Raw genomic sequence first — 23,469 nt, 5'->3', positions numbered from 1 at the left:
TCCACACCCTTCCCTCATGGCGCAAATGACCTCAGCTGTCGGTCGCCTCCTCCAAATACCATACCATGCCACTGCCGGTGAGTGGTACTAATAAAGTATTCTGTTCTGAAAATAGAACTCACCTCATAATATGATCAAAGAACAAGCTACCCGCGGCGTTAACATTATTGGAAACTATAAAAAAAAAATAAAGGAAAAACTATAAAATAAGGAAAAACTATAAAATGGCCGTCCCAGGAGCCTAACTCCCAAGAAACTAAATGCATGCTAGTCCACATCCTCCCACCATTCCTCTTATTAATCTTTCAAGTTAAGAAAACTGTTAAACAATGCGGTATAATAGGAAATACCTAATTCTTAATGATATAAATCTAATAATATCATTCATGTTAAAAAGCAAATCTAAGAAATAAATTTCAAACTATGGTTACCTTATCACTAATCGATTACCTATTTTAGCATATACATTGATTTAAACCACATTGGTATTGCCTATAATGTGCCGACCGACGAAAGAGAGCATTATTTAATACAATATTAATAAGATTGATTAAGAGGAAATACCTAGAAGAATTAGTACGATTACATCACCTACTGACTACTTATAAAATGTTAAAAAGAAACTGAGGGTTTCGATGACAAACTGCTGCAAAGTCAGTCAGTGTTTCTAAATATCTAGTGAAGAGCATCAGCATTAATAATAATAAATATCAATCCATAGGTCAATAGCCGTTAAACTGCGAGTAAAGTCCACTATTGGCACTCCTACCGAAAACCATATGATTTCCAAGAACTTATTAAAACATTTAACAAATGCAAAATCCTGATTCAAAGTTGAAAAAACACAATAAATATTTTTTCAGAATGATTACACCAAGCAATTTTCATGTTCACCACAGAGAATGCATCATGGAGAGAGCAAGCCGAATTTCTTTCAGGATTTGATAAATTGTCCATTACTCCTATAAAAATCGAAAAAATGTGGAACTATGGAACCATTTGCACTTCACCTCATTACTGATAATTTGGAATTCAAAAAAAAGTTCAAATATTTACGATACGGATAAATCACGGAGGATACTATCTAGTTCTAGAGCTCCATAAACTTGTAACAATGGCGAATGTACGAGTGCTCAATAACAATTTCGACACTCGCTGATGAAATGGCTCTAGAACGCTTCCCACATAAAACTTGGCAATCATTAAGCGTACGGCAGATGAAAAAGCCATTCTTTCATCGACAGACTTTTAAGGCGTCCTAGATTATTCTTGGCTCTAATGAAAGGCGCGAGAACGTCCACTTCTTGGAAATAATGGACGATATATCGAAGTGAATGTTGGATGGAGGTCTTTCCTTCAAATAAATAGTAATATTTTCTATATTTTTACAACCATACATACAGATGCAAATACAATGCACACAAAAGAGCCCTTACATGAGAAAGGGGTTGAAATAAGAATTGTGAGTTCGGTAGTCATCATTTGGGAGCGGGGAGCACGAAAGGGAACGAGATGATGAGTTAGTAGATGCGAGGGGAGAGCATGAATAATGGATTACCCTGGGCATGACGAAATCAGAACCAATACAGAGTGGGGAGACGGTGAGTAGGTAGTGGGAAGGAGCTGAGAGACTCGAAGCAGGAAGGAGAGGGAAAGCAGGGAGTTGGATTTTCATAAGGCCCCACGACGACGGGCTAACCGGAGCATAGCCGACGAGGCTGGGCGGAGGGGGAAGGGGAAACAGGGCAGGACTACGCGAAGAAAACCATTCTCTCCCAATTTTAGCGTTTATAGGGAGACTCGCGCACTCTTCACGGGATCGGGGTGAAGTTATGCGGTCGTGTCAAGGCCAAAGGGTCTTGAATAAGCGGGCGGAGGCAAACCGAGGAGGACCCGGCGAGAAAATGATGAGCTTCGCGAGGAATCGCAATGATCTATCATCCCAGCCACGGGATTCGCTCATAGCTTCGAGAGAGGCGGTTCTTGACATTGAGTGGAGGCTGAAATACGGGTAGTGGAGGAGGAGGGGGGGTTTGACAGCTAAATTTTAAGCCCCGCATTCCGAGAAAACGACCTGAGGAGACGAAGGAGGATGAGGAATCTGGTTGGCACGTACGGAAGCAGAAATGCATGCAGAGTGGAGGAGATTTGTCTGTCATTGTGTGAGTGTGAGAGAGAGAGAGAGAGAGAGAGAGAGAGAGAGAGGAGTGGGTTTGCAAATCCGAAATGACGTAGTTGGTGAATCCTATTTCGAATCACTTTGACGATATCAACTGACGGAGTCTTCATCTAAGGAGGATATATAGGCAAAACGTGTGTGTTCATGAATTCAAGGAGACCATATGATATAGCTCATGGATGTTTGGGATGTCTAACATCCCTCAAGTGGGAATTCAATTATGTTTCCACCGACAGAACGAGGAGAATCTTAAGCACTCATGGATGCAATCGAAGCAATAGCAAGCGTTATGATTGTCGCTTGTTTGAATCGCTCCTAGAAGAGACAAAATTTATAGAATTATACTGGGTATTTCAGGATGAATCCGAAATACTTCAGAAGGTGATAAGGGAGAAAATTTTTAGCATTTTTTGTCCATGAACATAAATTTGCATCTCCCTAGTTACTGACCTACGGCAACTAACATTTTTATGCTCTTTTCAATTACCATTAAATCGGTTTTTCTTGGGTATCCCAACCTTTTTGACATTATATTTAATTCTAAAGATTTTTAAGGGAATTAAATAATTAAGTTTGCACGAAAATGCGCGATCATAATTGTCTGAATCAATTAATTTGAATTAATTAATTGGACTGCGCGATATCACCCATTTTGAGATTAATCCCTACCACCCCTGACGTTTTGCAGATAACTCCTGAAAAAGTGTGTATAAGGATAGTAGCAAACAGTTATCGAATCATTAGTGGTAAGAAAGACGGAATAACGCGAAGAGTATCGGTGATATGCTATCCTTCCAAAGTATTTTAGAATGAGCAATAAATAATTTATTAACTGATCTGAATAAGTTTAGCCTTATAACTGAAACACTGTTTTCCCATCGCTATATAAATAATCCATGCATTCTTTGTTTCCCTCTCTTTCTCAATACTATACCTACCTATAAATATCCCGAAGAGTAAGAAGTTTTCGTGCTTGCAAACTTGAGTCCTTACTGTAGACTTTGAAACATCGCCTGTATTTTCAATCCATAGAATGATAAGAATAATAACTTTTTCGTCCCCATTTCGTATTTTTGAGAGGATTCAATATCTAAAATGAAATGAACGCTTTAATATATATAAAAAATGATAATAATTACGACCCAAATAATACAACTCGAATAAAAATGTAGCAATTTTTCGAGGACTTTTTAATTTTGCAATTTGCAATTTAGCAATCGTAGGCTAAATGTGACTGTACCTTAGAGCTTTCGTGAGGATTTTTGGAAACAAAGGTTATCAAAGGCAGAGTATATTTCACAGGTGTGAGAGACGAAATAATGTTCCGGATTAAATTCTTCGAAAAACAAAATAAAATGGCAAATAATTTAAGTCATAAATAATTTAAATTTATTCCAGGTAACTTTTCTCACATCTAGGTAGATGAATAAAATAATGCACCATAATTCTTCGTTAAACTTTCGCGAGTACTCTTCTTGTTAAAAAAAATGCGTGGCGACATAGCCCAAAAGTTTTTATTTGACATAATGCACCATGGTAAACATTTTATTACGATAGCTGTCCAAAAATTAGATAGTCGTAGTCTATTTCGGCCTTTCATCCGTATCGCCAAGAATTTTTTAGTAAATGGTGCATTATTATCCTTTGGTGTGAGCAGCCGTAGCAAACCTTTAAAGTAATCCTCCCAAAAATAACTGGGTCAAATAAAGAACGGATTTTGCGATTTAAAACTACGCTAAATAATTTTAATGTGCTAAACGCCTTTATCCTCGAGAGGCACTTGACCTTTTCTTTTGGAATGAGCAAGAAAATTTGTGAAGCTCAAGAACCTTTGCCTTGTCTGAATCCATTTTACTTTATTAACCTCCACTGTACAGTACTCACGGACGCTATTTAGATATTTACATTTCATTTCACGATTTTTACGAATAATAGATCTTATCTTCGTCTTAAGTCAACCCTCTGCTCCCAGAGTAGTCATTTCTAATTTGTAAGAAACTTTTCATTCATACCGCAATCTTTATTCTCCGTCCTCTTTCTTAAGAGATTACGTTTTCTAAAGTACCTAATGCATTCATATTTTCCCAGATAAATCTTTGAATACAAGAACTCACACTCAGCACATTCATGAATCAATAATGATATATGATGGTCCGAAAATCCATGGCATTTGTAGCCAACACATTGAAATAATGCGTTCATTCTTTCCAGCATAAGATTGAACAGAACATAAGCCAATAAATTAAGAGATTAGATAATGTATAACCACGGATTATGCCTTTATCGTACAGGCGACCTTATTCCACTTGTGCGTAAATAATTTTCGTAGAGCATAGTTATTGTTTTATACCATTCCATCAAATTGTCCATTGAATATTTTATCAATATATTGAGGAGCAGCACCTTATAATTCCCTTTTTAAGGGCCTCGCTAAATCATCCCCCGCAATATTCACCACACATCCCACTAAGTTGATATGTCTGTAGACTTCGCTCTATATCCGTACCTATCTCTAAAGCTGAATACTAACTTCTTTGTTATTTCCTATTTCACAACATAGGCTGCACCCTTAATGATCCATTTTCGATGAAAATAAGTCCTCGTTTCATTTGTACGTAACTGTTGATGATTTACTGCGCGGTTCGTATGCGGTCTTGGGAACAATGTCCAGCAAAATACGTCATTATTGCATGCGTTCACGTGAAAACTACAGGCATTAACGCCCATTGTTTCATTCATTATTGAAAATTGACTGTTAATTAGTATTCTCTCGGTATTCTACCATGTCAGAATATATGAGATTTGAGGTCTGCTCCATCAATTTAAACTATAGCATTACGGAAGCTACTTCAGCGCATCAATTTCTCCCGCTCCCCATCTGCAGGTGTTATTGAGTCATAATTAGATTAATTTTAGCGGCTTTACCTGATAATGATACAGTAATAAAGAAAAAGAGCCAGTAAAATATTAAAATTTAATTTTCTTGGCTTTTCATGAAATTGTATAGTAGTCACGTAAAAGGGATGTTTTTACAGCTTAATACTTTATATACACTATTTTCCGAAAATATTATCTCGCAAGGGAATTGGATAACGATGGACATCTGGAAAAACGAAACTTTTAAAATGCCTTGAATATTTGAAAATACTTTTTTCTATAATTCAAAATCTAAAACGTAAAAAAAGTTTTTTTTGCTAAATTTAGATATTGTCCCCACTAGTTATTCAGATTGATTTCATATCACGATTGGTTACTTAGCCGCTGGTAAACCAAAATCTCTTGAAAAGCCCTCTCTTAAATATAATTTTTAATCGCAATGTAAAAAGGAAATGTTGTGTTTATGCACTATCTAGGCCGATGTGTAAGTCTTTCATGCTTATAGAATGTCCTATCGAATAAAAAGATCTGATATTCCCTCTTCAGGGGGGTAGTGCCTATTACCTTTAAATTTTTATCGATTTTCATTTTGTTTTTTTACTCCGTACGTACTTTTATGACCTCCTTGAAGGCTCCATTCACTTCATAATCAATTCTTATTACCTTTTGATAGACTTGTGAGAGACTTAGCAAATCAATACTGCCATTAAGCCATATGCAATTCCGCGGCTCTATCCGATAGAAGTCAATGAAGATGGTTTGAAAACTAGCTCAGTGGGTAAAAAATAATTGGAGAAAAAAGAAAACTTGTAAACGCTTGAAACCAATGCTTTTTTCATCCGATTTAAAAATAACGAGAAAATATGTTTTTCTCGTTAGTTTTTAGATGACACTTTTGAATGCATATCACATCAATTTAGCACCCTGAAGGGCTTCTATTGCATTTTACCCGTCTTGATGGAGAATGACGAATATACTCATATAATATAATATTTAAACCGATATCAAAGAAATATTTTTGCAATTAAAAGTGCTAGTCTATTATACTAAGGGAAGTTTGGTCGAGTATTTGGTCGCTAAGTAATGTGTTTGAATGGAGTTACGTTACCGCTATAGTCCTAGAGCTTGAATTAAATGTTTTTGCTAGAGAGACACCAATATTTCGAATATTGGCCCAACACATAACTTTTTTTCATATGTATATCGGGCGTAGTTTTTTTTTCTTGCCACAATGTTGTCACGCCTTGTATTAGCTAAATTTACGGGCTCGACTTCAAGTTCGTACGGTGGGCTCCTCAGCACTATTATTATATTATCAAACGTTTATATGGAGAAAAATCGAGGTGATTACATTGATAGGTTTTAAAGCGTTCCGTAAAGACCGTGAGGTACAGGCAGAGGAACTTAAAAACACAGACTCAAAATAATTCAATAGGAAAAGAGGCACCATCAAGGGGCGCAAGCTAGCTTAATTCCTTTTGGCTTTGTATAATGTTTTACACGAATATTTTTACGGCGCACAGAAACCTATGGTCAAACTGTCTTATTAGATGTTGGCTACAATTTGGAGATATTTTCTATGGCTAAAAAATTATGTAATTTATGATGCAAAATTAAGTAATTTAAAAACTTCTTCATAAGATAAAACGTAAAACAATTCTGTTATTTCTTGAATTAATGGCTTAGTAAACAAATACCGCAAGGGATATCAAAATGATTGAAATCCAATATTTAATGCTACGTGAGAGAAAACAACGCATCCATGAAAATACCAACCAGCAACTACTCAGAAAATGGGGAACCCAATAAAAACTAAATTACGGCACCGATTGCACGCAAACATGCCGCTAAAGTTAATGTTAAATTAATTAGTTTTAAATTAAATATAAAATAAATTGTCAAAGAGGAATCCTCATAAATATTAAAAAGTCTTCGTCCTAACAAAACAACGGAAGGTTCGACATTATTTGTCGACAAAATTTTTCCTCTTTGATATCCTATTGAATTTATTGATCTCAAATGCCGAATAACTTCAACAACTAGTAGCTCAAAGCTTTTTCGTTACCAGAACACATGAAGATACTTGCAATACATTCTCCATGAAATTAATTCATTCCTTCAAGTTGTTTATTAGTTCTTTAATGAGATGATTGCACAAAATTTACGTAACACAAGACAATGATGGTTGACAAGTGATTTTATAGACGTCATATTCCTCGTTCAGTTCAATAATGTAAATTAAAGGTATCAATATTTTGTTTAAAAAATTTGCCTCTGAAAAGGTAATTTATCATTTTGCTCAGTTCTCAGGAGTAAAAATGATTAAATAGCATTCTTTTTCAGGATAAAATTGCGTGAAATGCGTGCGGTGAAAATGAAAAAAAAAAGTTTTCTGTTCCACATTTGAAAAATTTAAACTGAAAAAAGTTTTTTCCAATCACTAAAATTGGGAAAGCGCCTTAACTCTGATCGTCTCTCCCCCCAAATTTTTCACGCATTACCTTTCCCACGTCTCATAAAAACGTATGACACTCCGGTCAAAGTTCACCCAGAAATGCTAAGCCCTTGGCATCTGGAGTAAAAAGCTTCACAGCTTCGCCATAAAACATCCCTGGTGATAAAAATTACAATGGATTTCAATGTGTTACGACGGCATTCTGCGAAAATTTTATTCTCCACCAATATCATTCCGTCTTTGTTGTCTGCGTCCTCTCCTTATGGAGGGAATAAGGGATATCAACAGATGCGGGCAGCTACCACGTACTTGCTTCAGAATATTTCGCACACACCGTCAGCCTCTTTGTTGGTACATCCCGGTCAAAGTAAATGTTTTTTTCCGCTGTGGAATTTTCGCAATTTAAGTGCGCCTCCACTTAACCCTAAACAGGAAATAACTTCTCGAATTACCTCTTCTTAAATAACTTCTAGGGGAAGAAGTAAAGACACAGATTCATGCAAAAACAAAAGAATTTGATAACGAAAGGCAAGAATGTTGGGTGATGATTTCTGTTCTTTTGAACAAAAATCATTGCACGTAAGACTTCAGAATTATGATTTCTTGACGTCATTCCATGTTAATTTGTGGAAAGATATGTAAAACATCCCAAAAGTGGAAATATTCATGCACAACTGTAACTTTTTGGATGAATATTTGAATTTGCAGGCGTCAAAAGTAACTATGCGCAAGATAAAAGTACGAAATAAAAATTAAATTAGCTATTAAAACATTCCATTTCGGCACTGAGCATTGAAACATCGAGAGCAGAGAGCAAGAGTTGGCCTAGTAGTTGATTGAGTACCGAAGTGCTCTGGTTTTAAATCCCGTGCGAGGCCTGTGGGCAATCTTGGACAAAAGTCCTTCGGGGAAGATGATCCAGGGAAAAGATATAAGACTCTAAATATGTGAGTTTTGAACTTATGGGGCTCAATCTGACTTAGAATTGACCAAACGTACCTTCCGACTGAAACACCTCGTGACTGCCGAAACTAACTAACGAAAGATAGGCTAATACTAACTAACGAAATTTGTAGTAAAGTAAATAAACTAAATTAGCATAGTAGAAAACTACATGTGTGACAGAATTTACAAATGCTACTCATTACTTGGTCGTGACATGGAATAAGGATTTCCCTGTTTCCTCTATTTCTTTGCCATGAAGCATGTAATTGTTCTACATGAAGGCAAACATACTTCAGATTTATAGGAAATGCATTATTACTGGAAAAAAATCGTGGACATACATTAAATAATTAGGGTATTAGTAATGACCAGTGTTTTTCGCTTCCGCCCACAGTGAAAAGTGATCAGCTTTTATGAGTAATGCATATTTAAAAAAAATAGTATACAAAAACCTGCTCACGGATCGAAAACGCTAATAAAGCATTCACACTCCAATATATGTTGGACAACGTTCGGGGTTTGAATAAAAAAAACGCTACCATTGAGTTTTAGAATCCTAATCATGCTGAAAACAATAAAAATAACGCCAAAAGAAGACTATATCCAGCGTTAAAATGGATGAATGAAATATGAAAGATAGCCCCTCCAAAGTTACCAACTCTTTATACACGGTTGGTCCCTTTATAATGCATGTTTTTAGGGAAACTGCTGTATTTTTCTTCGTTAATTTTCGGATGGCTGCATGATTCCACGATCTTTAGGGAAATAGAAACCCGTGAATACGGAGAATTAAATGGGGAATACCGGCATTATATTTTGCGCACACAGAGGACTGCTGCGAAATAATTTGATGGAGCCGTCAATGCACGCGGACGTTGGTAAATGGTCGAGAACAAGCCGCGATGCGGGGAGGTGAGTTAGTGAGGGGTGTGTTAAACGGAGTCGAAAGTAAAACTACGGCAAGAAGGAGCGCACGATGCGATTATGGCATAAATTAAGGCTCTTTTCATGGTTATCGCCTAACGGTTAGTAATTCAACCCCCATTAAGGACGGATATAGATTCAAATTGACACATTTCTAGATAGATTTTTTTTTAGAACAGATAGATTCAGAAAGTCCTTTTTTCCGTGATCGATGACATATCGATAGCAGCTGCGTTAGGAATAACTAATAGGTTAGTTGACCTTTTCTGTAGACTAATTCCTTACGTACTCCTTAATGAGCTTCTGAATTTTCCTAGTATTTTTAACAGCATGTTTTTCATGTTCTATCTTCATAGGCAGATTGCTTTCTTATGAAGGATAACAATAAATGTGGAACAGCAATGTGGAATGTAAATGTACAACAACAATAAATATGGAAGTATAATCTGTAACGTATGCGTAACATTCTATAAGCATGTGGTGTGAATGTGGGAATCCTCTTGCATGCCTCATGCTAGTGATTGATCACCCCCTGCCAAGGACACTATGGTGGCTCACTGGATATTATGTAGATGTATGTTTCCACTTTAGTAAAAAGCTACGACCTGATTTTCGGATGCCATCGACTCCTTATTCAGAATAATTTTGAATTTAACAATAGATTCGATTTCCTCTGTATCTCATAATTTTTACGCTGCGGGCGAATATTAATTCAATTAATTAGATGCTAATGATTCATTTCAGCCTCTCCACCATTCTGAGATCAGATAAAATCTGTAGCCTCAATAAATTCGTGACAAAGATCCACCTTCGCAGAGATTCAGGAGAGGTTTCCAGTTCGAGGGAAATAAATCATAAGGAAAAACAAAAGAAAACTAACGATTGTGTAACAGTAATGCAAACAAGCATGTTTAAAAATCTTTATTTCTATGTGTAAGAATTCTCAGTTACCTATTTCTTGGACACATTCTGGAGCATAAACACCAAATGTAACTGAAATTAAGATTTTCAAATAGGAACATAATTGGGATAGCATTGTAGCACTTCTGAAATCCTAGTCTTTTCCAAATGTTTTTATAATAACTTGAAGTGCGAGGAGTATGAGAATTCTCGGTCCCTATTCCTAATTAACGAGTTTTTATTTAGGTCAAGGATTCTATATCCGAGCTCATAAATGAAAAAATAGTCACAAAAAAGCTCACATTCAGGTTAGAAATAGCGCAGCTTAGATTGCACTACTGTAACAAAAAAATTCATACAACTTCACGACTTTCTCCTCCACGTAATACGCATAGGGACCAGTGGCGTAGCCAGGAATTTCGTACGGGGGAGGTCCAAAAAAAGGGGGAAAATTTTTTGAAAAACACGGTACTAAGAATAAGGTTTTAACTAATTTTTTTACTAACACTTTTCATAATCGAGAATACTTCATTTATTCAAGAAATATTTTGTAAATTCATTTTTTCAATATTTTGTTTTCTTTGTTGCTAACGGCTTCCGGGTGCAGCTGCGTGTTGCGCTTTGTCGTGCAAGCTTTCGCGACCGTTACAGGACGCATCATCAGGCGATGAATGAAATTACGGAATTGGTGGTCAATTAATATACTCGTCCAACCTCCCCCATTCACCGGAGTAGTGGGGGAGGAGGGCGGAGCTGACGTCAGCAGAACTCTCACCCCTGTCCTTGAGCGGCGAGCGGACTCTTCTTAGCTAGCGAATAACCTAGTTGGTAACATATTCGCCGTTTTCTCTTTCGGAAAATCGTTTTCCACGTCTGACTGAGTTTAACGCCGTCCACTCTGTTGAAATTTTGGGGGCATTTTTCAATCTCAATAGCCTCCCGAATTAGTCGTCGATGATAGAATTTTTCTTGGGCTAACACCTGCGTCTCGTCGATTAAAATTCGATGCCCATCTTCCGAGTAAGCATGCTCCGCTATCGCTGACTTCTCCGTGTCACGATGTAATATCGCTCGTTTGGGTTCTTTGAGACGAGAAGTCACGGAACCGCCCAACGTAAGATTTCCCGCATGAGCACGGGATTCTATAAACGCCTTCCACGTTGAGGGGATGTAGTCGGTCCTTGGCAGATGGAAACAAGTCGCTCATCTTCTTTAATGCTCTGTGGCGCGTCACGACGCGACGCCTGCTTTTCTCAGCACACGGGAAATTCTCTCAGACGTTCCCGCGACGTATGGCATGGTGGCATAGGCCACTGGCTTGTTTTTCTCCCTTCTCTCCGCGCAGTCTTGTGGTAGGCGTTTATTCGGAATTCTTGCCTGGCGATGGATGAAGGCTTCCGAATATCCATTCTGTCTGAAGGTTTCTTTCACGCGATCCTCTTCTTTCTTCAGAGCGCCATCGTCAGAAACCACTCTGGTCCTATGAAGGAGTGTTTTCATGACCGATGCTTTCTGTTCAGGATGATGGTGGGAGTGCGCGTGGAGGTAACGGTCCGTGTGTGTTGCTTTTTTACTATTTTTTTTTCTTGTATGAAGGAAAATTATTGTGTTTTTTATATTCCGGGGGAAGGGGGGGTCCGGACCCCCTCCCTGGCTACGCCACTGATAGGGACCGTGCGACGGTAATAGTTTCTAGGCAGGGAGAGAAAACGAAGGATATAGGTTGTAGACTGCACCCGGCAACGGAACCTTTGGTTTTTTCCCTCCGGGCCATTCCCAGACACTCACCTAAACACGAGCGTAGCAGCAATTCATCACTATCGCCTCAGCACATCAGAGAGTTTGGAAGCGACGAGGCGGAGAGGGAGCAAAAAGGTACGCTGGGGATGGACAAGGGTAGCAGAGGGGTAAAAGGCGTGCGAACCAGAGCGATAAGTAGGAGGGAAAATCACGAGGGCCAGCGAAGGGACTGGCAAGGATAAAGGATCGGACCAGGTATGGATGCAGGAGAATGGATGTTCTTCGGGGTAAAGGCAGGGAAGTGAATATAGTTGTAATTCCAGAATCGCAATCTTCGATAATACGCAACTATGTGAACGGACCAAGAATAGACGGACGAAAATGGATGCTCTTCGGGATAAAGGCTGGGAAATGAAGATAATTGCAAGCATCGAAATTTTCGATAATGTACTGTTATTTAATTTACCGAGAGAAAATAATTGAGACGCAGATAAGAAGTACACAATAAAGAAGAAATGAAGGAATTAGATGAAAGAATACACATTACTGTATGGAAAATTTCTTGGTTTCAACATCACACCCGTGTAATGAGGAACTCGCCACCACCGATGATGAGAGACAACCCAGAAAATAAGTGAGTTCAAAGTAGCTGTGCAAAGAGACTTAAAAGGGAGAAGGATTGAACCAAGTATGGTTTGAGAACAATTGACGGTCTTTGATATAAAAACAGGTAATATTATAGTTGTAATTTCACCATCGAAATCCTCAATAGTCTTCAACTATTTTCATTACCAACAGAAAATTACTCAGGGAAAATAAAAAGTACAAATTAAGAAGAAGTGATGGGACTAGATAAAATAATGCATATCATTATGGCAAATTTCCATGTCTCAACAAAACACCCGTGTAATGAGGAGTTCTGCAGCAAAGATGACGACACACAGCCGATAGCAAATACGTTAAGTTTTCAAATAAGCTGACCTGGCAATAAAAATCCAACGATATCAAGCGATTTTAGTTTCGTCTCTCCGTTTTTAGGATCTTGCCCTTGTACGGTAAGACTACTATGGCAATGCTGAACAGTGAGAATTCGAAAAATGAAGAGATAAAAACCGAAATCCACGAACTCTTAGGATCAACGTAATATTTGGTGAGTGTAAAATTTGATGTATGCGAATAATTAAAATAATAACTGCAAAAACTCAGCTCACCATACTTTAACAACACAGATCGTTAGTGTTGAAAGGGTGGCAAGAAACCTCATCTAGACATAAAGTACTTCAACATAGGTATTCACGTGCGGTATATAGCTTAAGGAAGAACATACGAATTGAGTTTACTGCAGTAATGTTATCTTAATATTCTGTCCGTCAACGTCCTTTTAAGAGAGATTGAAAATGTTCGAGCAGCTAGAAAATACATTTTACCTTTATATATATGCAAAATACGTAAATGTCCAATCAAAGTGGTAGTACCTAAAAAGAAATTAATCAGATACCACGCAATTAAAGTAAAATTACGTCAAGAAACGAAATTAAAATTAAATGATGGCTGATTGAATGATTATATAATTGAAAAAAGATCAACATTAGCTTGAGTTGAAAAAAAAGGTTAAATTTACAAATATTTTCAACGAATAAAAGGGTTTACTTTATATTTTATGGTGTATTAGTATAATATAATAGTGTATATTGGGTATTTAACACTAGAAGGACGGCAGGGGTCATTTGACCCATTTTCAGAATTCAAATTTATTTTTCTCTTATTAAAATATTTTTTTAAATTTTGAAACTTTTTGACTTTGTTCATTTTGGTCTATATTTTGATAAATTAGTGAAAATTCAACAATAATGTTTTGTTTTAAATTTTTGTGACGTGTTATTCCTAGAAGGACGGCTAGGGGTCATTTGACCCACAACTGGTACAAGTCCGTGCGCACTTTAGTGCCATGTCATATAATCAGCAAGAGGCTAGTGTGGTAGATGATTTTCTTCATTTTGAATCTGGAAGTACCCGGTTCAATGCCAGTTTCGTCCCAAGGGCTCCTATCTGTATTCGAAAACCTAAAAAAATAGCGACTTGTAGTGCACTATCTTTCGATATTTTTTGGACAACAAAGGGTAATAAAACCTTTTTAATCCTTAATTTGCGTAAATTCATTTAATTATGTTATTTTAATAGGTGTTTTATTTATTGTTCAATGATTATTGTATTGCCCACACTGGAAAATCGTCACGTATCCCAAAAATTGTTTTCCGTTGTCCAAGATTCAGAGCTCTTAGAGACATTATTTTCAATATCGACTCATCAGGTTTACGAATAACTTTTATTTTTCTGGCCTGACGACACTGTCACTTGACCTAGCCCCTTTGCCGTGTGTCCAGCATTAGTGCCGCATGACCCCGTCGGGGTTTGGGGTGGGTTGACTGCACGCTGCGTCCTGGGGAAAAATCCTGTCTCTCTTTGAGAGAGCGAAGGAATTGGGTGGACTGTAAAATTCTACTGTAAATCCTACCTTTGGAATCCGCACGTAGGTCGGAGAAGAAGCATTACTGCAAGTTCCTGGAAGATACGAATCAGGATACGGTTGGCGGTTGAGTCCCTGCCTTTCGAACGGCAATTAGCGTTACTTCTGAAAATTTTGTCCTTTTGTATGAATTTCTAATGCTCTCCAGCTCTCTATACCTTCAATGCAACTAGAGAAGATTCTAACATAATGCGCTTTCGTTTGTAGATTTTTTTCGCATGCATATCAGTAGCGAGTTGAGGAAGAATGTATGAAGTCGAGAAATATATCAAGAGAAGAGAATCGTCGCGATTCAAATAGCTGTAGAGAATACTGAAGATCAGTCTGGAAGTGAATCGTAAACATCAGTTCAAGGACATTCTGACCAATCCATCAACATCTGGGTGTGATGGAAGCGACGAAGTCCAAGAAAGTGAATCCGATGGCGACTTTGGCGTGATAGCAAATGCACAGCTCTATATCCAACAAAATGCAGCTGTCCTTTTATGAGGTAAATTCCAAATAAACCAGACAAATTTGGAATCGAGTGCTGGGTTTTGACAGATGTGAAATGAAAATACAGCCTAAATGAATTTACATAGTGTGGCAAAGATGATGATTGGCCATCAAATCAAGTGTTGCGGAAATAAATAGTTACTAGAGTGACCGTGACATACAAGAACTCGGGAATAAATGTAACTTGTAACAATTATTTTCCATCCATCCAGCTGGCAGGAAGTCATAAAAAAATGGAAAACGTCTATTGTATGGACGATCTGAAAAAAACAGGCGTGACGCACAAATATCCATGACCCCTAAAATAGCCATGTAATCCATTCAACGCGAGTGTTCAAAAATACCTTAGGCCATACCTTTACGTAGAATCAGGCAAACTAGAACAATAATGTACTTTCACTCAGCAGCATGATCTCAGACGACACTATTTCCGAAAAGAGGAAAAGAATGCCAGGACCATCCTATTTCATAACAAAAACAAAGCGGGAGTAGATATGATGGATAGAATGTATTAATTTATTTACACGTCTCCAAATCCAACAGCCATATCTCCACAGGCAAAAAAAGAAAAAGGTGCCAAATACCATCAAATTGAATCATTGCACCAATTTCCTTTCCATTTTCCAAATTCCTTTTCATGTGCAAATAGCTGGTGTCCTAACACCCCTGCCACACGCTTTTAAGCGGCTTGCGGGTTAGTGTGTAGATTTAGATGTAGATGAATAAATCGTCCAATGAACGCATTCAGCGCAAAAAAATATTTTGTGGAAACAGCGCTGAATAAATACTGTCTGTCTGAGATTTACAACAAAGTAATAAGTTTCAAAACATTTTATGCAAAATTTGTGAACCCAGTACCCCCATTGTTTAAACATGTAACACAACTTTTGTATTGAGTGTATGTATTTTCATTATTTGATTTGCAATCGACTACTAGATACGGTTTAATTCATGATTCTTTAAAATAATTGTTATTAACTTTTGACGATGGAAATACTATTTAATAATGTTAAATAGTGTTTTTAATGAACTGATTCAACAATTAATACGATTAAACTGAATATTGATTGAAAATTAAGCGTTTTATTCCAAAATACATTTTAGGGGTCAAATGACCCCTAGCCGTCCTTCTAGGTAGCGCGAAACTCCCGTCCTCCTAGTGTTAAATGGAATCTTTTATTGTGCACAGAATGGGGCACTGTACATAAAAATGGAAACCGTTGCTAAAAACATAATATTTGAATGATATCACCTACTGACAAGCACTAAACTACTTGGGGGTGAAGTGTAGATTCCTTTCATTTTGTTTGTACTAATATTTTGTAATTTTTGTGTTAATAAAGACATATTATCAGTTGATAATGAAAATAAAATAATTAAGGAATTAGGTAACAACTAATACTTACCCACACCCGGAGTTTATTGAACTCCAGCCACCACCTCAAAGCAAAATTATTGGCATCCGTCACATTGCGCCATTTCATCCATACCACCTACATTTGCTGTAATTAGTATCCCAAATGCATTCAAATAGGTCGCGTTTATTGCATACCAGCTGGTTCTCATAATGGCCCTCCGGCTATCTCTTCCTTCGCCATTAAATAATTTGATTCAAACTCCAAGTCCTCACAATATTTGGCTGTTAAAAGGTACACCAATAAACACTGGTTTTAAGATAAACGCAATCAACAATAAGGAAATAGTATGAAACGCTTTTTTACTTGAATGTATACCTGATGATTTCAGGCTTGAGTGAATCCTTTCCATAATGGAAAATGAAAGAATAAACTTTCTTATGTTCACTAAAATATTTGAAAAGCACGCCTCGGGTTTCATAACATAGTAACATTGTTAGGTAACTATACACTATACCTAGTTACGCCTGACGATGCAACTATTTTAAGAAATCCGGGTCGCGTTATTTTACCATTCGTCGCCAAGTCATCCATAGTGACCTCCAAAAAGTTACGTAGGTATCACAATCAATGTAACTTTTGAGTTCCTGATGATTCCTTTGTTGAGCGGATAGCAGTGCTCTCAACCGTGAAAAGAAAAGACGGCCAACATTATTGGGCAAAAAGAAGCCAAAGGTGGCGAGTGGGCGATATGGGAGCTGATGAATTGAGGTAGTATTGGAAGAGATCACTCTTCAAGTCAGAGAAGGGAAGTTCTCCCGTTTGCCGCGGGGGCTGTTGCGTACGTACTTGATCCGTAGCTTATTCGAGCGATGAGTTATTAACGGAAATATGTCTGCAATGTAGGAAGATAAAATACGAGCAATGGATCGAAGAATTTGGGTCATCTACGATATAAATACCAAGGTCAGGCACGGTCAACAGTTTTTGTAAGGATAAAAATTAGGGATGAGTCGATTTCAAGTGTCGATTTCCGACTCCTCCGATTCTCGGGCATGGAATCGGATTCGAGAAACGATTCCCTACAGTCGATTGGAATTCCATCGATTCCTTGATAATAAATATTTTGAAAATAAACTATGAGCGTGTGGCCATTACACACCTGAGCAATTGTGCACAGTACATTATTAAGCAAACAATTAATGTCCGAAACAGTTAAAGTGTTTAGTATTTAATTAAAGCTGAGTGTATATTACTGTATTATATGTTGATTAAATAATAATTCGCTATTTTTTCATAAATATAGTTTTTTGGCCACTTAGTTGCTTTTTGTTACTTAATTCCATTCAATTCCTAAATTTTATCGACAGCATTGCTACTGACGAGTGGAATATCCCACATGTTAGTATGTATAACAATCGCTGAAATCCGAAATTGATTTGAGTGAATGAAAATTGGAATTAGAGCCGAAAAAAGTGGAATAGACTCGTCCCTAAAAAAGATAGATTATTGCACTGAATCCGATGTAATATCCCACATGTTAGAATGTTTAACAATCGCTGAAATCCGAAATCGATTGGAAATAACCGAAATTGGAATCAGAGTCGAAAACAGTGGGATCGACTAGTTACTAAAAAAATGGTAGTTTATCGGATTAAATCCGATGAAAATATGCAATAATAACGCTACTTCAGAAAAAAAATTCAATGAGTCAAGAAAGGTTGAATGATGGAAAATGGACTGCGATGACTGGATCATTCAATCGAAAACTGATTTATTAGAGGAAATTGATGACACGTGTGGAAGGCGTGATTTGAGGATGGGCAACGGATTACCCCAGTTTCAAATCCGAGCGAAGTATACGATAATTCCAAAAAAAAAACTGCGGCGCAGTTTTCTTGCAATTGCATAGGAAATAGCAGGATGCTCAGCGAAATTAGTCGTTGTCCCAGCCTAAACGTACAATTAACACACGCCATTGTGAACTGGAATAACAAATATTTGACTAACACACCTGGTCATCGAATTTAGAGTACGATTTGCAGTTCAATTTTTTTAGGAAACCACGGAATTTTGCGAGCCTTGAGAGATATATTGTTGTTGCCTGTGAAATCATTTTTTCATTCGGTTAAATAGGTATTCATTTACATAACATACAAAACAGGAACTGACTTTCACAGTCATTAATTAGCATAAGAGATAATTTTTTAATTTATTAAAAATAAAATATCATAAAGTGACTCATAATTTGTCATTAAATGTAATTGAAGGCAATAAAGACATATTCTTTTCGACTTTTTGTCACCCACAACAGAGTAATTGTAAAGTATAAATAGTATTGAAAATTGAAAGTATGAATCTGACGTCGTTGGTAGAAAAAATTTAACTTTCTATGAAGTAAGGAAATTTGATAATTTATAATCATAGAAATTGTCTATAAATATGTATTTGATTCTTTTCCTGATTGAAGCTCCTGGTTCGGAAATCGCAGACGGTGAACTTAAAACCCGAAATGTGATATGGTGTCGGACAGAAGCTGGTTACTCCATAAAAAACCTACAATTACACAGTATAATTTATCAGCATGTACATTTGCTTCCATGTTAAGTATTTGTAAGTTGTATTCATTCACTAATCCCACAGCCATCGCCGCATTTGCAACACTTTTAATCCGCTCAATTGCGCATTTTAAAGCAGAGCCATTTATTGTACCATTTCATCCAAGCTCGATGTTGATTACAGCTTTCTAAATGTCACCATTTAAAGTCAAGAAGGATGTCTCAACCGATTGCCCTCATTCTCAAAGTAACACATACATTCTTCTTTACGTTCACTAGGATTCCACCCCTTTGTCATCCCATTTAACTCCAATTTTTGAGTTCTCTACCCAAATTTGAGCTTAATTTGGGGCAATTAACACAATTGTATCGAAAAGAGACGGAGAAAAGAAGTAAAATATCTGTCATTTGATGTTCCAAGCTCCTCATAAGATTGAAGGGATGAAAAGAAGAAAAGGCCGAGTATTAAAAGGGACTTCTGAAAAACACAGAAAAGAGGAAGAAGGTAGAACACGCTGAACCGAGCATCACATCCATGCAGAGAGTGATGTAATCCATGATAAGGAATAGCAAACTCCATAAGCTAATGAAAATGCATATTATTAATTGCATTTGCATTATTATTAATTAATTTGCATTGCATTAATGCATTAATCAGCAGCATGAATATTATTATTTGGGCGTCTTATCTCTTCTTTCACTTCCAAAGTTTATGAAATTATTCCCGTGAGCCATAAATTGTTTTTTTTATGTGAAAACTTCTTATGGCGCGTTGAGAACTTTTGTAGATGGGTAAAAGACATTGGACTCGCGTCACCGTCACCATCACCGCTATGTACAATTGTGTATATTCTTTATATGCACAGTATGCTCGCTATATACACAGTACTTGTGGAGGGGTACAAACCATTAGACTCGCATCACCGTCACCACACCAGTCTATACTCGTTCAGGAGAGTGTACTCGATACAAGAATAGTGAAGGTTAGTACAATATAACTCAATTTCTTTTTACACGTTCAAATTGAGTAGCTTATTCGAATGTTGTGCCATAAAATTAATTAATAAATGTGAAGTGCTTAAAATTATGTATTGCAGAAATATAAGAAAGGAAACACATAGTTTGGAATATCATAACCAAGACAGATTCCAAAAATATATTACGAGGCAAATAAACTGGAAAAAGTGCTTTTAATTTTTACGGTGAGCAGAAAGCTTTTATTGGTACCATAAACATGTTTTTGCCTAAAAAAGTTAAAAATGTAAATATTTGGGAATTATATAAGGACAATTAAACACAAATAGGGCAAATCAATAGTTCCTGGAGTAGGAACACATGTAAATGAAAGCGAAAGATCGAATTATCACAGTTCAACAAAAAGCGGAAACAGCTGTGTTTCCATGGGCCATCGTATTTATTAACATCGAAAGGATAATGGGTGACTGAAAATCAATCAAAAATATTGGCTGAAATTATTTTCAGAAAAAATCAGGGTAATAATTTTCTATTTAATTAGAGGAACGTAAAAAATAAAAGAAGAAAAATGGAAAAATCACCATTAAATACAACTTAGATGTATTCGAGCACAAAAGTTTTGGAAACTAACATGAGGGCAGGAGTAATCTTCAAACTTTGAACTGTAGACACCGGAGCAGATGGAAAAAAATTTCAAGTTGGGAAAGAGTATAGAAGCAAAACGAGATAAACTTAGGTAAGAAAAGTCCTAAGAAAGAAGTTGCCGAAAGAGATCCCTAATACAGTCTGGGCCATAAGTAAAGAAGCAGTTTAGAACCTTCTCAAACTACATCTTTTTCTTTCATCCACTGCGTGCTGATGCCCCATTGAATGCAAACAGTATTTTACTATGGTAACTGACATCATAAGAGCAAGGCGTATTTAGACATGAAATGAAAACCCACACGCAAAGTCCCAAACTAATACACCCTATAAATTCACCTTTCGAAAAATAAGATATATAATAAAAATATTTCATACAGATTCAAAATCAAATTGCTGTTCCGATTCCAATCAATTCTATATGGTTGGATAAATGAATCAAAAGATATCCCTGAGAGGTAAGAGCAAAAGTTCAAAGCATTGCAACGCGTTGGCAAAGAAGCTCCTTGAAGTCTATATACTCAATCCCGAAGCTCCCGAAAATAATGTAAAAAAAGATGAATTGGCACCAGAGATGCAATACTCAATATAAATTTATTCTAAGAATGGAAAGGCAGCACTTCCGCATGCAATCACTCAAGCAATGGGTTTAGTAAAAAAAAGTAAACTGGAATAAAGGATAAAATACTCCTGCAAATATGTCTCCAAGTATTTGACAACAAATAAAATTGATAGAAACTGCCAAAAGGTCACAAATTTGAGAATAACACGCTGAATAGAGGAGTGGCGTCTTCACATAATTGTAAACGAAAGTTCACGGTTAAAATGGAAAGTTAATTCGGGAGACCATGAGGTGTAACACGGAAGGTGTCCGAGAATGCCAGAGAAATGGGTAGAATTTCACGACAGAGAGAAGAGTAGGCAGCGAAGGACAATAAAGATAAACAGTTTCGGAGTTCCCTTGGGGCTAAGTCGGGGGCGAAAAGGACAGACTTGCATTAAAAGAAAGAGGAGACGCTCTTACCTAAATCCAATTTGTGGAGAGACAAGGGAGAAAGTGGATGAGTTGTGAGGCAAGAATAGAAATGATATACATTTTGCTCTCAAGTTTAAGATAATAGTGTTTACGAAATTCTTGTCCTCTAGTGCAAAAAATATGGTGTGATGCTTTTATTTTAAACACTGATGCCCACTTTGAAAAAATACGCAGAATGAGCATTGTTTCCTCGTTTAAGGGAAAACTACGTAATAAGCGAATCTTACGAAAAAAAAGTCAACTTTATATACTTCAAATGGATGTCTATACCTCAACCCATTCCCGCCCAGAAAAACGTCTGTTTTCGATTAAGCAGATATTTAGGTTTATCCGCTTAAGCTATCCTTTTAAAAATTCTTGGTTTTACATCCATCAAACAGTTTCCTCTGAATAACCCGTGGCCACATGGCTATGCGCGGCGGTAACGGTGGCAAAATCTAATGTAATCCATTTCCCACCAACATAAAAAAAGCATTAAATCTTGAGGAAAAGCATTGTTTTCGATTAAGGAAAGTAAAATTATCTCTTCAAAGTCATATTTTTACTACTATTAAACTATCATCTCATTTACGTACAGTTAGCGTCCATATTGAAATTTCGATTTGCAATCGTATCTTTAAGCAGGTGGGATTATTTCTACCTGCTTCAAATATAAACTTATGTACGGATTAGGCTAACAAAACATTAAGCAAACTGAATCTACTACAAATTTTCATTGATTTCTTCGGAACACCGTGGATAGTTAAAGTCGGAAATGGGACCAATGAATTAACTGAATATTACTAGCTGCTGTTGTCATAACCGTAAGATATCTTAATGAATAGCAGACGAAAGGAAAAAAAATGAAATGAGAATGGAATAGCATTTGGAAGAAAAATTTAGCTTTCAACTTGTAGGCACATATATGCAATTCACCGAAATAACTTTATTTTGTGTTATTCAACTACTTCTACTTCACCTGAAATATAGGAATTGAATTCTTAAATCTGCCATTTCCGTCAAAAATGCCAGAAAATTTTCCCGCAAAAATATTGCATTTTGTAACCTGTAACCTGGTGACGTTTATAAACTTCAGCATAACAAAGCGCCGTTACCTATGAGCGAAAAACAAGTGGCAAATATTCTCGATCCTCATATGATATGGTTATTTTCTAACTATCATCACATGAAGCGTGCTTAATGGATCCTGAAGAGCACATATATATTGCCCAATTATACCCATGTTTCCTCTGGGATCCACATCATATTTTTGCGGCACACCACCAGTCATCTAGCAGTGAGTGGTAATTTCTCCAGATAATCCATTCAGATGTAAACCAAGTGCTCCCATTTGACATAGCATAACATAGGATGACAAAGCCGATAACTCCACCGAATAATAACGTCGCCCTTTGAACTTAACACTGCCGAAGGAGGGGGAGGGATGAAGCCAAAATAACCACCTCCAATTTGTACCCGTAGATGGCAAATCTTGTAGCCACAAATGGGGCTGTCGCCGATTGCGTACCCCTAGGGAGAAGTGTCCCCCTTGCGGAGAGGAGGCAAGAAGTAGTTAGGGTAATTGGGCCCCGAGATGAATCAGTGTGACGGCTCCAACATTCGACTTCCCTTCATTCCAACCGAATCCACTTGCCCCCCGCTGAGCAAAGGTTGAGAGAGCAGCAAAATCTCGAGGGTGAGGCAGAGCGAGGAAAAGGAGGAAAACAGGTCAGGGCGGATGGCCGGGAAGGAGAATGGCAACAGACTGCTGCTGCGACTGAGCATGTGATAAGGTGGCTCCATACACCAACGCTCTTTGGATACGCTTTATTCGCTAATAACTTTTTTGTTAAATAAGGTATGAGACCAAAGCTCACAGCAA

General features: G+C 37.1%; 1 protein-coding gene across 2 annotated transcripts in view; it reads right to left on the bottom strand.

The window, feature by feature from the left end:
* LOC124156036 (dopamine receptor 2-like) overlaps positions 1-23,469 on the bottom strand; it is a 427,253-nt gene that overhangs the window by 381,022 nt on the left and 22,762 nt on the right. The window lies entirely within an intron of this gene.

This window comes from Ischnura elegans, chromosome 3 (genome assembly GCF_921293095.1).
Source record: "Ischnura elegans chromosome 3, ioIscEleg1.1, whole genome shotgun sequence".
Lineage (NCBI taxonomy): Eukaryota > Metazoa > Arthropoda > Insecta > Odonata > Coenagrionidae > Ischnura > Ischnura elegans.
Note: the sequence above shows the minus strand (reverse complement) of the source record. Positions and strands in the feature narration are given on the sequence as shown.